The sequence below is a fragment of the Fukomys damarensis genome, unplaced genomic scaffold (genome assembly GCF_012274545.1).
Source record: "Fukomys damarensis isolate Sample0158 unplaced genomic scaffold, DMR_v1.0_HiC HiC_scaffold_36, whole genome shotgun sequence".
Classification (NCBI taxonomy): Eukaryota; Metazoa; Chordata; class Mammalia; order Rodentia; family Bathyergidae; genus Fukomys; species Fukomys damarensis.
Window position 1 is genome coordinate 17,539,428 of NW_022900948.1, and position 14,299 is coordinate 17,553,726.

Here is a 14,299-nt window from a genome sequence, read left to right on the forward strand (position 1 = left end):
TTGATGTGCTGTTATTTAATTATTCTAAGATGGTGTCTCTAGGTCCTACATAGCTATCAGGGTATGACAGTCTTGTGCATCTTTTTAGAATGAAAACATACTCTCTGGGAAGCATTCAGGGGATTAGGCTGGAGTGCCTTCTGCTCATCTGGCGCATTTCCATTGTCTCCAGCCTGACCTGGGTATTTCAGCCTCTTCCTCACATTTCCAGCTAAAATCTAATGACTTACTCTGAAAAACAAGGTTATGCATTTTGGATCCTGACTTTGAGCATTGCTCATGACTTTGAAATTTATAAACATAGACAACTGTCTTCCCAGATGACCTACCAAATCATATTCCCCTAGAAAGCAGAGTTCAATTAGACATTTAAAGCAACAGATAGTGCAATGAAGTAGGTGACTTCCTGCCCTACGCAAGGTAAGAAGCAGCCTTGACAAATAGTCATTTGGTCTTACAGTGAACATTTCCAATCACTAGAAATACCTTCTTCCCAAGGCCCTTTACAGGGTAGAAAGGTTCTTCTTCTCTACATGGAACTGAAAGCCACCGTCCTGCAGCATAATGCTCTCTACCATTGCACCTAGTTCTGCTCCCCAGGGCTGCTGACCACCTTCACTCATCGTTCCGGTACAGCTTTTCCTGTTTTGAGAACAGGATCGTGGCTTTTGTGATAGTCTTCCCTGATGGACAGTGAACTTCTCCAGGGCAGACCCTTGTACCCTCTACACAGTGACCTCAACATTTAGCTTGATGCTAGCTAGCCCCACCTGTCCTCAACCTTTGGACTCTAGGTGGTCATGATGCCATTTCACCCCACCTCTGCTAGATGGCGCTGCAGCCCATGGGAATAGAGCCACTGGAGAGCTTTGCAAAGCCGCGGTCCCGCCGATGGTGGCGCAAGTTCCAGGCCCCTTTGGAAGATCCCTGAGCCAGAAGCTGGGAGAAGTAGATGTTTCCAATCTCTCCTCACCTTACCAGTTTGGAATATTGTTAGGATTGAACTTCTCTTCTATCTCCCTTGAGGTCGAGGAAGATGGAGCCCTCGCCTTTCTTCCTTCTTGCACTCCATTTCTCTTCCTCCAGCTTTGGGCTGTGGCAGTTTTGTCGTCCACTGTATGATTCGCTGACTTTTGTCTCCTGTCCCACCCTCACCTACTTTGAAAGAAGGAAAGGTGCCATTCAGGACCGCATGCCAGTGCCCAAACAAGCTCCTGCCATTGCGATCCTTTCCATTCTATTCTCATTCGCTTTGTTTTCATTTTTCCACACCTTCTTTTTATTCTTTTCAGGGTTAACAACACCCGGACTTCTGCCCTTTTGCAGAGGGAAGGCAGTGTGGTGCTGTGGTTAAGGGCCCTAGAATTGGAATGCCCGTGCTGGAAGCTTGTTTTTGTTACTTTCTGCTTGTATGGCCTTGGGTAGTTTTTTAACCTCTTGGAGACTCGGTTTCTTTATCTGTAAAATGAGACTAATAACAATGATGATGATGATAATAATAATAAAAATAATAATACCTATCTAAAAGGCTGTTGTATCAAGTTAATTCTTGGTGTTGTACTTTTTTTTTGATACTGGGGATCAAACTCGGGCCCTTGCACTTGCAAGGCCCCTATCCCCTTGGTGTTGTACTTTTAAAAAGGGATAAAACACACCAAGCACTACAAGGTGACTATGATAGAATTTACAGCTGGAGCTCATCAGTTGCATATTGAATGCACTTCCTATTTTGGTTTGTGAGCCCCAAGAAGTCAGGGTGTGTGGGGAGGGTCTGTCTTGCTTACGGTCATATCTTCAGCCTTGTATATGATAGAGGTTTCAATTGAAATGTCAAATTAAAATTTTTAGAAGACCTAAAGTCTGTTTTGTTTCTCCTATATGAAGTCATGATACATAATTGCTTATCCATTAAAATTAGTTAGGATTTAGCTGGGTGTGGTGGCACATGCTTTTAATCCCAGCTCTCTGGAAGGCTGAGGCAGGAGAATTGCAAGTTTGAGCCCAGCCTGGGCAATTTAGTGATGTAGTGAGATCTTGTATCAAAATAACAAATAAAAAAGGGCTGACGATATGGTCCAGTACCAAGGCCCCAGGTTTAATCTCCACTAGTGCAAAAAAAAATACTTAGAAGGTAAAATTAATAAGTAGTATTGGCCAGTACTTAAGATGGGCACTTTTGTTTATTGTGCCTAGAATTTAAAATGGTGGAATCTTTTTGGAAGGAGATTTGACCATATGTAGGAAAAGCCTGAACAGCAACCAGTAAGAGTACCTAATTTCTTTTTAGCTGAGTGCTCAGGCATGCACAACTTTTAAGTGCAAAGGTATTCACAACAGCAGTTATTATTTTATTAAAAATCACCGACAAATGAACATAAATACTTAAATGGTTAAATAAATGGTGACCTGCCCACATGATGGTCATATAGTGAACTTTTTGTGGAGTAGTTAATGATGTGAGAAACATTCCCTACAAGGTTAAGTGATGAATGGATGAAGAAAATGTGGCATTTACACACAGTGAGATATTTCTGTGCTGTAAAGAAAGAAAAATTTGAGTCATTTGTAGGAAAATGAATGCACCTTAAGACACAGTGATCAGACACAGAAACTTAAATATTGGATGGTTTCTCTTGTATGATAAACCAAAAGTATAAATAAAGAGCAAAATAAAGATTGATAATAGGAAATAGGAGATAGATGTTCCTAAAAAGGGGAAGGGATCAAGAGATGAAGGGAGGGGTGAGGGAAAGGAAAAGGGATAAAAGGAATTAAACTGTGTTATGCACATGTACCAACTCCACACAAGAATATAAATGCTATTACTACAAATGTGCACTAATAAATAAATAAAAATTTAAAAAAGAGAATGGGTATATTGCTTAACCCCCATAGCCCCAATTTCTATGATCTATATAATTAGGACAACAATAGTGGCTGTGTCATGGGATTGTTACAACAGTGAGAAAGTATTTTCAAAAGTTTAAAAAAGTATTTTAATAATTATTAGTTCTGGACATTGGAATAAGGGTTTAGTAAATGTCAACTTCTGACATGAAATGCATGTAAAAAGAACAAGACTGGAAGGAAATAAAGCCAGGTGGTAATGATGCCCAGGCTGGCCTTGAACTTGTAATGCTGCCTTGGACTTCCGGAGGGCTAGAATTACAGGCATGTGCCACCCCTCCTGGCAGATTATGGGAATTTCATTTCATATTTTTTATAAAGTGAAATGTGTGGGAAGCAGCTAGTACAGTTTGGACCATAGTAGGTATTCAATAAAAGGTAGCCATTATCGTCTCAGTTTTTAAATTTCGTCTCTTTAAGTTTAAATGACGAATGTGCATTACTTCAAAGCTATTTTCTCCAGCAGTGATAGTAGCTCTTTGCATTTGTTGATTAATTAGTGAACCCTAAGATGTATCCACGCCAGAGTTTATAAGAGCCACTGGGTTAGATGGCAGGCCAGGCTGCCTGGGGACCTTTCTTCCTCAGCCGAGAGCCCAGTACTGTCTGTATCACCTTCTATTTTAAGAGTCTCCTAAATAATCCTGCCTTGGGGGCACTTTGAAGTCATTTAAAAAAAATAGCATATCCTTTCTATGACTCAGTACCTTTTCTGTTGTCATTTCTTTCGCAGACTTTCCTTTTTCACAATAAATTCCATGACTGTCTTAACTGCCTCCCCCAAGTTTATTCCACACCACACTCTCTTTTCCTGTCCAAAATAAATAACACTTCATCTTGCCCCTGCAAAATGAAGTCAAGATTGTTGATTACAATCATTTCTCTCTTTTAAGTCCCCCAATAAAAATTAAGTGTATGCGTAAGTTGAGATCACAAATCTGAGGGAAAGAATGACTAATTTGATGAAAGATATGGAGAAACTTGACCAGCTATTTTGGAAAAAAAAGAAGCGAGATTCCTACAGCATACCACACAACAAAATAAATTCCAGATGGATTAAAAAACTATAGCTAAGAAAACTTGAAGCAGATATTGGTCAGGATCTCACCTCCGAATAGGGAACACCACCCCAAACACTTACGGGTTACAAAGGTTTGTATGTCTGAATAAACATGAAATATCTTCTAAATCAACGAAGTCCTGAACAAAACGGGAAACAAAAATATTTACGGGATTTATGACCAGGATCAATATCCTTAAGATAGAAAATGTCTTTAAAAATCAATGAGAAAAATTGAATAATCATTAGAAAAATGAACAGATAAGCAAAGTTCAAAGATGTGTAACAGACCAGGAGACTTTTTTTTTGGTAGCATATAAAACATGTAAAGCATTAATCAAGCATTAACCATATAAAGAGCTCCTTTGAGTAAATATGAAGAAGTAGATAACTCAACATAATTATAGAAACAAGCAGAGATTGTAAATGGGCAGATCCCTGGAGAAGAAATAAAGATGATCAACAAAGATACGAAAAGATACTCAAACCCATCAACGGCAGGGACAAGCAATTTTTAAAGCTTCTTTTCCACCCAACAAATTGGCAAAAATTAAAGGATTAAAAAAAGAACCAGAATGGTAGTTGGTATGAGGGAAGCAAGAGGTCCCTTACATTGCCTTTCCTAAGGATACACAAATTGGTAAGTCTTTTGGAGGGGAATCTGGCAATACATTTAAAAAATATGCATTGCCTTTGGTCCATCAACTCTGCTTTAAGGGATTTACTCTCAAAATGACTTAGACATCTGCACAGAGTTATATGCACAAAGGTACCATTTCTTAACAAAACTTTTAGAACTTTAACAGAAGTGCACATCAATGTGTGCATGAGGATTTTCACAGAGGTTTTGGAAGAACTTGGAATATCTCTGATATCCAATAAGAGATCACTAAACAAAGTATGTGTACCCTCTTAATGGAATACTACTACTTAGCTTGTAAAATGAAGGAGGTAGATTTATATGTACAGGGAGAGATGTTCATAATAACAAAAAATTAATAATGTTCCCTATCATTACTTTAGACATTCAATTTAGGAAAGTCTGATACTATTTGTGTAAGCAAAAATATGTCTCTGGCAAAAGAGCTGTGTCTTCTGTGGGAGAGGGCAGTGACCCTGCTGCAGCGTGAAGGACCTTGCTGATAGGGGCTGACCCTTAACTGCTGGCAGAGCTAAAAGGCAACACCCAGTTCCCAGCATCCCCTACTTTGAACAAATTGCAGTCCAAGGGGGACTCTTTCTAAGCATTCTTTCTCTCTGTGTGGACCTGTGACTCCATGGCTATGTTAAGTTGGTTTAAAGTAGGAGATGACCCTATTACTGAATTCTGAAGGGCTCTTAGAAAAAGGATGGGATGATCAGTATTTCTCCATCAGTATAATAAAGGACAAACCAGAAGCAGCTCCCAGATTATTTTGCCTGGGAACCAGGAGTTCTTCCTCACATTTACAGAGGCTCATACGCAGGCCAGCAGGAGGACCCTACATGTCAGAAAGAAAGAGAAAGATGGGTGGAGGATGAGATCATAAGTCTGTTTGGATGGCCCTGTCTCTCAAAGTCTTCTTTCTTAAGTGAAGATGAAATCTGCTTCTTGGAGGCTCTAGCTTGTGTTTTTATTTCTGCCCGTGGGATCAAGCCGCTCTTCCTAAAGAGAACCCTCTAGAAATCATGAGACACTGTCCTGTTCTCTCCAGTGTTGCTTGAAAAAGATTGAAAAAGATTCTAGCAGAGGTTATAGTGTTCTTGTTAGGAAAATTGATGAGGGATCCCCATGAAAGGGAGGCTGGATTGGATGACTCCACTAACCCATAGCCCCTCAAAATTCTCTGTAATTCTGTGGATCTATGGCTCAGTGGTGAAGGGCTATGTTCATTATCCACCCATCTCTGAGGTCTTCATCTCTGCATAATGCATGAAGAGCACTAGCAGATGTGGACAAAGAGGGGATTTCTATATGAATGGGTGGTGGAAAAATGCCTCATAATCCCCCAGTTGGAAAGAAAGAGGTTCTCAATGGCCTCCTGGTGCGTGATTTTGAAGCGGGGAAGAGGTGATTCTTCTGAGTGAAGATCTCATGGAACCTTTTTTTTTTTTTTCCTCATTTGAGTTCTGATGGGAGTGAATCTGAATCTATGAGGTTCTATAAACTGCCAGTGGACGAGGTGTAGTGGGATCAGGCCTTGGAACCCTTGCCATAGTAGCTCCAAGTTGTACTGTTTAGCCCCTGGTTCGCTGTCCTGCGGGCCTCAACAGGTGCTGAGGCTGTGTGCCACACTGCAGCACAAGGTGGCCTGCCACTGCCGCTGCACAGTGCTTACTGAAACTGATGAATTTTCCTAAGAAGGATGGGATGAATGCATAGTACACACAACATTTCCCAAGGATCCTTTTTGCTTTTGATCCTGTTTTGCTGTTTTAGTTATTTGGTGCCTTAAAAAAATCAGTAACCTAGCACAGGATGGGTTGGTGACTTTGAGGATACTGAAGCCTGCAAGTTGTCCCTTGTTCTGTCAGTCATCCCTAATAAACTCACGGACTCACCCAGCTGGACTTGTCCAAGTTGTCCTTTGGACTGTCAGCTCCCTCTCAATTCAGAGGTAGTCATTTCTTCCATGTCTCTGGAAAATTCACACAACACTAGGGAATACAAGACAGAGTGAGGGGCTCTCTAAGGAGTCAGGTAGTGAAGGTGGCCAGGTGGGTAATGGCTGAACACCAGAACAGCCACTTCCTGGTTCAATGTTGGCCCAAAAGTTGTGATGATCAACACAAATCATTGATGTTTTATTTCCCATTTGGATTTCTTTCAGTCATGCAGGAAATGATATTGGAGAATGTTCTGGAAAAAAATTACACCAAAACATAGTTTTCTAGACTTTTTTTCTTTATCTAAAATATCTGAATGTTGGGCCAGGGATTTAGCTCAGTGGTTTTGCCCCTTGCCCTGCAAGAACAAGGGCCTGAGTTCAATCCCCGGTACCAACAAAAAAAAAATCTGAATGTCATTTCTTTGAGTAGATATAACATTTCTTGAAGTATGATACCTTTTGTGCATGTTGGTTATATTTTTAAACAAGTTTCATAAAGATGAAATAATTTTGAGATATGAAGAGAACAGAAGGGGACAGTAACATGGAAAGGACATGGCAAAGTTGTACTTTTATAAAATTGACTGTGCTACAAAACAAGACAAGACAAAAATGTCAGCTCTCTACTTGTTCAAGGTTTCCCGGCTGGAACTCAGCCATGAGAATTTCGCAAGGCTGGAGAAGCAATCCTTCCTCTGTCCTTCATTCCCTTCCCTCTGTCTCATAAAGAACAGCCAGTGTCCTTTCAACTCTGGTATATGCACTCCTCCTGTCTCATCTGGATCGCCCAAAAGACACATGATTGAGCTGCATTCTTTCCCATTTAGAAAGCTTCTCCAGGTCTCACATCTCACACGAGTACTGCTTGTCTCTCTTTTCGGAGCTAAGTAGCTTCACAGAGTTGTCTGTACTCGCTGCCCCATTGCCTCACCTCCTGCTCAGTCCTCAACCCCCTTTAACTTCGGGGCCCCATCATTTCACCAAAATCCATTTTTTTAAATTAACCAATCAATCAATTAATTAATTTTTTGAGACAGGGTCTGACTATGTAGTTGAGAGTGACCTGGAACTCACTATGTAGCCCGGGCTGGTCTCGAACTCACAGTGATCCTCCTGCCTCAGCCTCCCGAGTGCTGGGATTACAGGTGTGCACCACCACACCCGGCTAAAATCCATTTCTAATATGTCCTCTCTACCTCACCACATCACATGGACATTTTCACTCCTTATCTTACCTGTCTCTGAAGTAGCACCTGGCACTATTGGCAACTTGGTCTTTGCTGAGCCCTTCCGTGGCTGGCTGGTCCCGATGTGTACACTCATCCTTCCCCAGCCGTCCAGCTGCCGGGCAATTCCCCATCTCCTTGTCCTTTCAATGCTGATATTCCTCTGGGTCCCTTTCTTCTTTTAATTGCATGTATTCATCAAAGATTATATGTATTGATTTTCAAAAAGTGATTTTTCATTTTGTGTCCCCGACCTAGATGTCTCCTCTGAACTCTGGATCTGAGCATTAAACTGACATTTTCTTTCACTTGGATGCCTTGATGTCAGCTCAGAGTCATTTATTCAGCACTGAGCTCAGGACATTCACAGAGTGTGATGTTTACAACCATCTTAGGGGTAGGTACATGCACTTAACATATCTAGATTCTTCTTATTTCCCTTCCCCTTCCCACTACCTCCCTCCGTCTCTAGATCCCCTCTCTCCACTTTCATAATTATCATTGCTATTTTCCTTCATTTTGTGACTTATGATGATCGCATTCATTGTGACTTGTTGGTATGTGTACTTTGATGAGGCAGGGAACTAAAACTTCATCCTTGCAACCTCTCCCCGTCACTTTATCCTGTGAATATCTCTTGACATTCCTACTTCTTTCCCTCTCTGTTGCATTTAAAAAAGCAAAATAGAGATGTTTCTTTGAAGAGGAGCAAGGCCACTACTGGTGCATGTATCCGAGCAGAGATTAGCGGGCCATTTGGTACAGATGCAAAGCGGGAATGCTAAGGTGACTGTGAGTGCTCACTGATCCTCCATCACCTGACTAAGCTGTAGGGGAAAGTCAGCTTTACATTCTCTCAGGCCTCCCATCTCCTGCCTGGGGAGATATTTTGCCCCAGGGCCTACAAAGTCCTTGGAGGCTTGAAAGCCAACATCTAGTGAAAGTCAAATGAAACTCTCTTTAGAGTTCCTCTTAGTTGCTAGGATCCCTCAAGAATATCTAGTGCAGGTGGAAAAGCTCAGGTCAGACAGCAGGGTGTGGATGCTCCAGGATAAAGGATGAAACATGGCACTAGGATCCTGCCTGCTATGTTCTGTTGCCTTTTTCTTCCCTTATTCCCTGCTGTACCATGGTTTCCTGCCTTGTTTCCAGTGTTGCCCAATGGTTATTTGCCCCCTCAGGTAAGAAGTGGGGTTTAGTGCTACTCTGTATGCAGGTGGATGACAGAATTGTTTGTTAGAGACACAGACAAGGAGGCTAGAGATGATAGAATAATAATCTGGTACAGAGTCCTGGTCAACCCATCACGGAAGACCAAAAGTTCAAGTTCATCACTATGCTTTTGGATCTATTTTGGAGGCAAAACTAAATCTCAACAAAACCAAGACAGTAGCAGAAGCCCAGTATTGACCAGTGGGGATTTTGACTTGCATGACTATCAAGTCTCTGAACTAGTGGCTAGAGAGCTGGTTGAAAAGAATCAAAGGTATGACTCCCCATCTTTAGTCCCATTTAGGTAAAACCAGTGTAAGAGAGAAGGTGAATATGAAATGCTTACATGATGGGACTCTGCTCAACAATCTGGAGGCCTAATTTGTGTCTTTGTGGTTCCAAGTTCCCACAGCCCTTTGATTTTTCTCTGTAGCATTTGCAAAATTCTTTCCTAAAAAATTATCATAAGAAAAGGTGTAGAGATAGAAAACATGATAGTTTGGAAATGGGGAAAATTCTTCTAGGCTTCTCTTAGAGGCGTCCCCATCAACCAAGAGATTGGGGCTTGAAAAACTGTTCAAATTTGTTTGTTGCTAGGCTAACATGACCCTTCACCAGTTATTAATGTGTATACCCTGCTGCAAAATTATAGTAGACTATAGCTAAAGATGCATGTGGTATTCACCCTGGTTTACCTCACCCATGTAGCGTCATTTTCTTGTCCTTTTCAATTTTGAGGATTATCCCTGCTTTTATTCCTTTTATAATGATATATAAATAGTTATGTTCTGATGCTAATATCCCAGATGATAGGCAGAATGTGTTTTAAGTTGATCTGATATACCCCCCCCATCTACAGAGTTCCATATTTATCCCACCTAAAATTGTGGAGGTCTACGAATTCTTTGGCTTTAGGAACTATCTCTTTGAGGAGTTTCCTTGCAGCCCCCCTCAGAGCTTCTGGATCCTACCATCTACACATCCTTCATGATGTATGTTGTGTGCATTTGTGCCACAGTTAGAATAGCGATTCTCAGAAAACAAAGAGTGGGGACACTGGAGATTGTCTCGGGGAGGAGAAGAGAGTAATACTACAATCTACATGCTGAGAGATATGTTGTTTGAAAAGCATATTCCATATTACAACATGATGTTATATCTGGAAAACACAAAATAGCTAACATTTTCATAGTAAAAACTGTAGGAGGTAAGACAGTAAAATCTCTGTGGTTGATGGAAATCACACAAATGTTAGAGTAAGAAAGCATTTTTTATTCATTTAGTTTTAACTGACACATCACAATTGTATGTCTTTATGAGTACCACGTGGTGCTTTGATACATGTACATATTGTAGTATATTCAAAACTTGGTAAGCTTATTTCTCTTCTGAAACATTTATCATTTCTTTGTGTTGAAGACATTCAGAATCCTTTGCTCCAGCTATTTTTTGAAATATTATTATTGTTTGAAATATTATTATTGTTAGTCACTAACTGAGCACTTCTATTAACTATAACTTAGCATCCATTGATCAGCCTTTCTCCATCAGAAAGCAACCAAGCTAGGCCTAGGAATGCCTGAGATGATGGCCTACAAAAAAAATCTGAATCTCTTAAAACAGTGAAGGGCAGCAAGAAGAAAAAAAATTAAAACCACACAAGATCCAGAATCTTACCACAACTAGAAGGAAAGGAATGCCCAAATTTCAAATTTACCCATAAGTAGATAAAGAAACACCACATTCCAGCAGCCTGTCATTCATTCTTTATCCACTAGTTTATGGTGAACGAGGGAAGCAGGGGAAATGCTATTTGGGAGAGGAAAATGAGGCAGTGAAAGGCTTTAAACTGATGTATAGTCTGGGCCAGGGATTTGGCTCAGTAGTTCTGCCGCCTGCCTTGCAAGCACAAGGGGCCGGGTTCAATTCCCGGTACTAAAAAAAAAAAAAAAAGCAACCTAATCTATAGTCACTGTTGAAAGAGGATTGTCACCCTGAGTTAGAAATTACTGAAAAGTCCTGATAGATCAAAGCACTGCTGTAAGGAAGAACTTAAACATTCATGCTATTTAAGAGGACAAGAGGCATTGCTTCTGAGGGAAGAGCTATGGAAAGGTAAGGAAAGGTGCTTTTTGGAGATGGTGAAGGGGAAAAGTTGCAAAAGGGGAAACTTCGAAGTCTTTTAAGGTAAGAGAGAACCAATAAATAAGAAGACAGGCAATTTCTCCCTCAACCTAAAAACAAAGAAACAAAAAAAAATCTATCCTTTATAGAAACTCCACATCGACATAGGGCCATAAAAGAGTGCCTTTGAAATAGGAATGAAAGAGAATTGAATTCAGCAAGGAAATGTAAGGAGAAGATGAAACCCTATCAGAAACCAAGTCTAAGTTACAGGATGCCCAAGGACGAAGAGTCTAAAATAAAACTACAATGATGAGGTGGGGGTGTGAGGACTAAACAAAGCCAGGATTACAACCAGGAGAATGAGAACAAAATAAAGCAAGCAATAAAAGATCAGAGAGGAACTGGTTGACATGGCAAACAGAAAAACAGAGGCTCATCAACACACACAACTGGAGTCTACGACGCTAACAAAAGAATGTAACAAAATGAATATTTAAAACTATAGTTCAAAAAAACTTTCTGAAAATGTCAATATATATGTCAACTCTGTGATACACTTGTATTAACTATTTGACTTTAAAAATAAAGAAAAGCCCTTCAGGCCACCAAAGAAGGGATCAGATAATTAACAAGGATGGAATAATTAAAATGAGGTTTTTATTATGCAGCAACAACTAACTAGTACATGTGGGTGCATGTACATTGCCAAGTAAGAAATCCAACTTCCTTAGGGTCAGTAATTTAGACAAGAAGAGGAAGTATGCATAGAGAGCTTCTCAGAATGAAAGCAAGGCCATACAAACATTACAGAGAAGACAGTAGATTTCATGCAAATTTTGCTTCCTGCAACTCTTCACATTGGATGGGAATATACACAAGTGAAAATGTTATTTGAAATAGCCCTTTTCAGCACAAAGAATGTTTTTAAAGCGTTGCACAAATGGAGACACTATCCTCAAGTATGGCATTTGCAACACTGCCAAAATTTACTTGGAGCTAAAACTGAGCTAAAATACCAGGGAAATGTTTTTTTTTTTTTTCCTGTTTAGTTCCATAGTCATGTCAAACTGATGTGTTAAAGCTATCAAGCTTCAAGTTTTGCAGAAGAGCCATTCATCGCTCATTTTGCTTTTAGTTGTGACAAATCAAGAGAGGACAGGGATTATAGTTATTTATTTATGCGTGATTTATAGTTAGAGATATATTGGAATGAAAATGCTGCTTTTCAAAACCGTGGAGACTGTTATTATAATAGATGATGCCTTTTGAAGCTCTGCCAAAGTTACTTGAAGTCAATGAACAGAATTGGAAAAAAAAATATTAGTAGTATGTCCTGATGGTGATCACAAGTGCTGGATTTGAAATAAGTACTTTTTAATGGAAAACGTTTTAAAACTTCATCTATTTTTAGGTTATATTATGACTTCACTGATAAGCAATTCATGTGAGCATTTCAACCTAGTTATCAGATAATCATTTTTATTTTTAAAAAGCCAAGTAAAAGTATCAATTATTTGTTTGCTTTGTGAAAAATTAAATATAGATAGCAAAGTTCTTCTGTTATATGTGAGGTTTATTGTTAAAGGGAAATTCACTTTCAGTGTCTTGTTGCCCTATTTTTGAAATCCCAGAGAAAAGACCATCTCTGTCCTTTTAAAAAGTGATCAGCCGGGCATGGTGGCTCATGCCTGTAATCCCAGCACTCAGGAAGCTGAGGCAGGAGGATCACTGTGAGTTCAAAACCAGCCTGGGCTACATAATGAGTTCCAGGTCTGTCTCAACTATATAGTAAGACCCTGTCTCAAAAAAAACAAAAAACAAAACAAAACAAAAAAAAAGTGATCAGATTTTGAGTAGTTTGTCACAGTTTTTTACAAGGTACATCTGAACTAGTCAGTATATTTAAACTGAAATTTGAGGTGTACACCCCAGATTATTTTGACTCTATTGTACTTCAGGCCTTTATTACTTCATTTCCTTCAAAGACCCTATAGTGGTTTCTGACGTGTACACTGCTCTCCAGGATGGTTTCTCGCTGGTTGGAGAAACAGAAATTCCAAAACAACATATGCATCATAGACTAGATATTGTTTAGAATTTCCTTTTCTTTAATTAATTATTAGAGGTGAAAAAAGACTAGTGGTAGAGGTGTAACCCAAAAGGTGAGAATTTTCCATATATAATGTCCCGGGTCAGGATTTTCTCAGACTTCTTGTGTTTATGCTAAATGATTGAATACTAGAATTTTTGGTACAACACACGAGGCATTTCCAAACATTTGTGAACATCTGACTCTTTCTTTGAAATATTATGTAAGGCGGGATTTCATTGAACACACTTGGGAAATACTTTTCTGGATGACAATGAGCTGATACATACAGAGCTTGAAAGAAAAACATTGTGACCCAAGAGGGAAAACCAGTCAAGATGCCCAAGAGTGAAGCAATTGGATACTTTCTGCATGCCATTACTATGCTCTGAATGTTTATGTCCCTCCCAAATTTATATGGGGGAACCTAACCCCCCAGATGAGGGTACTGGGAGGTGGATACTGGGGAGGGCATTAAACTATTAGGGCTCTGCCTTCGTGAATGGAATTATTGCCCCTATAAAAGGCTTTGAAGCACCTTGCCTGGCCCTTCTGCCATATTAGGATGTAGATAAAAGGTGTCATCTGTGATAAATGGGTCCTGACAAGACACCACACTTGCTGGTGACTTGATCTTGGACTTCCAGCTTCAGAACTGAGAAACCAGTGTTATTTAAAAATTATAAAGTATTTTGTTACAGCAGCTCAAATGGACTAAGATAATCATATAAATACTTCTTTTGAAATAAGTACTCAAATATATTTCTTTCAGTGCTATTACATTTGAAAAAATGTGTAATTCTAAGTAATTGTAGACAAGTTTCAGACAGAAAAATGCTCTACACCTTCTTAAAATGATACAGAACAATAAAATTACTTAAAGCAATTTCATCATAATATATATGTTTAGTAGACTTTCATACATATTATATGTACCTTTATTACTTTCTAATTAATATACACTTCTTTTTTTAAATTTAATTTATTGGTACATTCTAGGTAGACAGTATAGCTACATTCATTACTGGGATCTGGTACCTTTACATGACAGGTCTTGGTTCTCATTTTTCCCCTTGTCCCCACCCTCCCT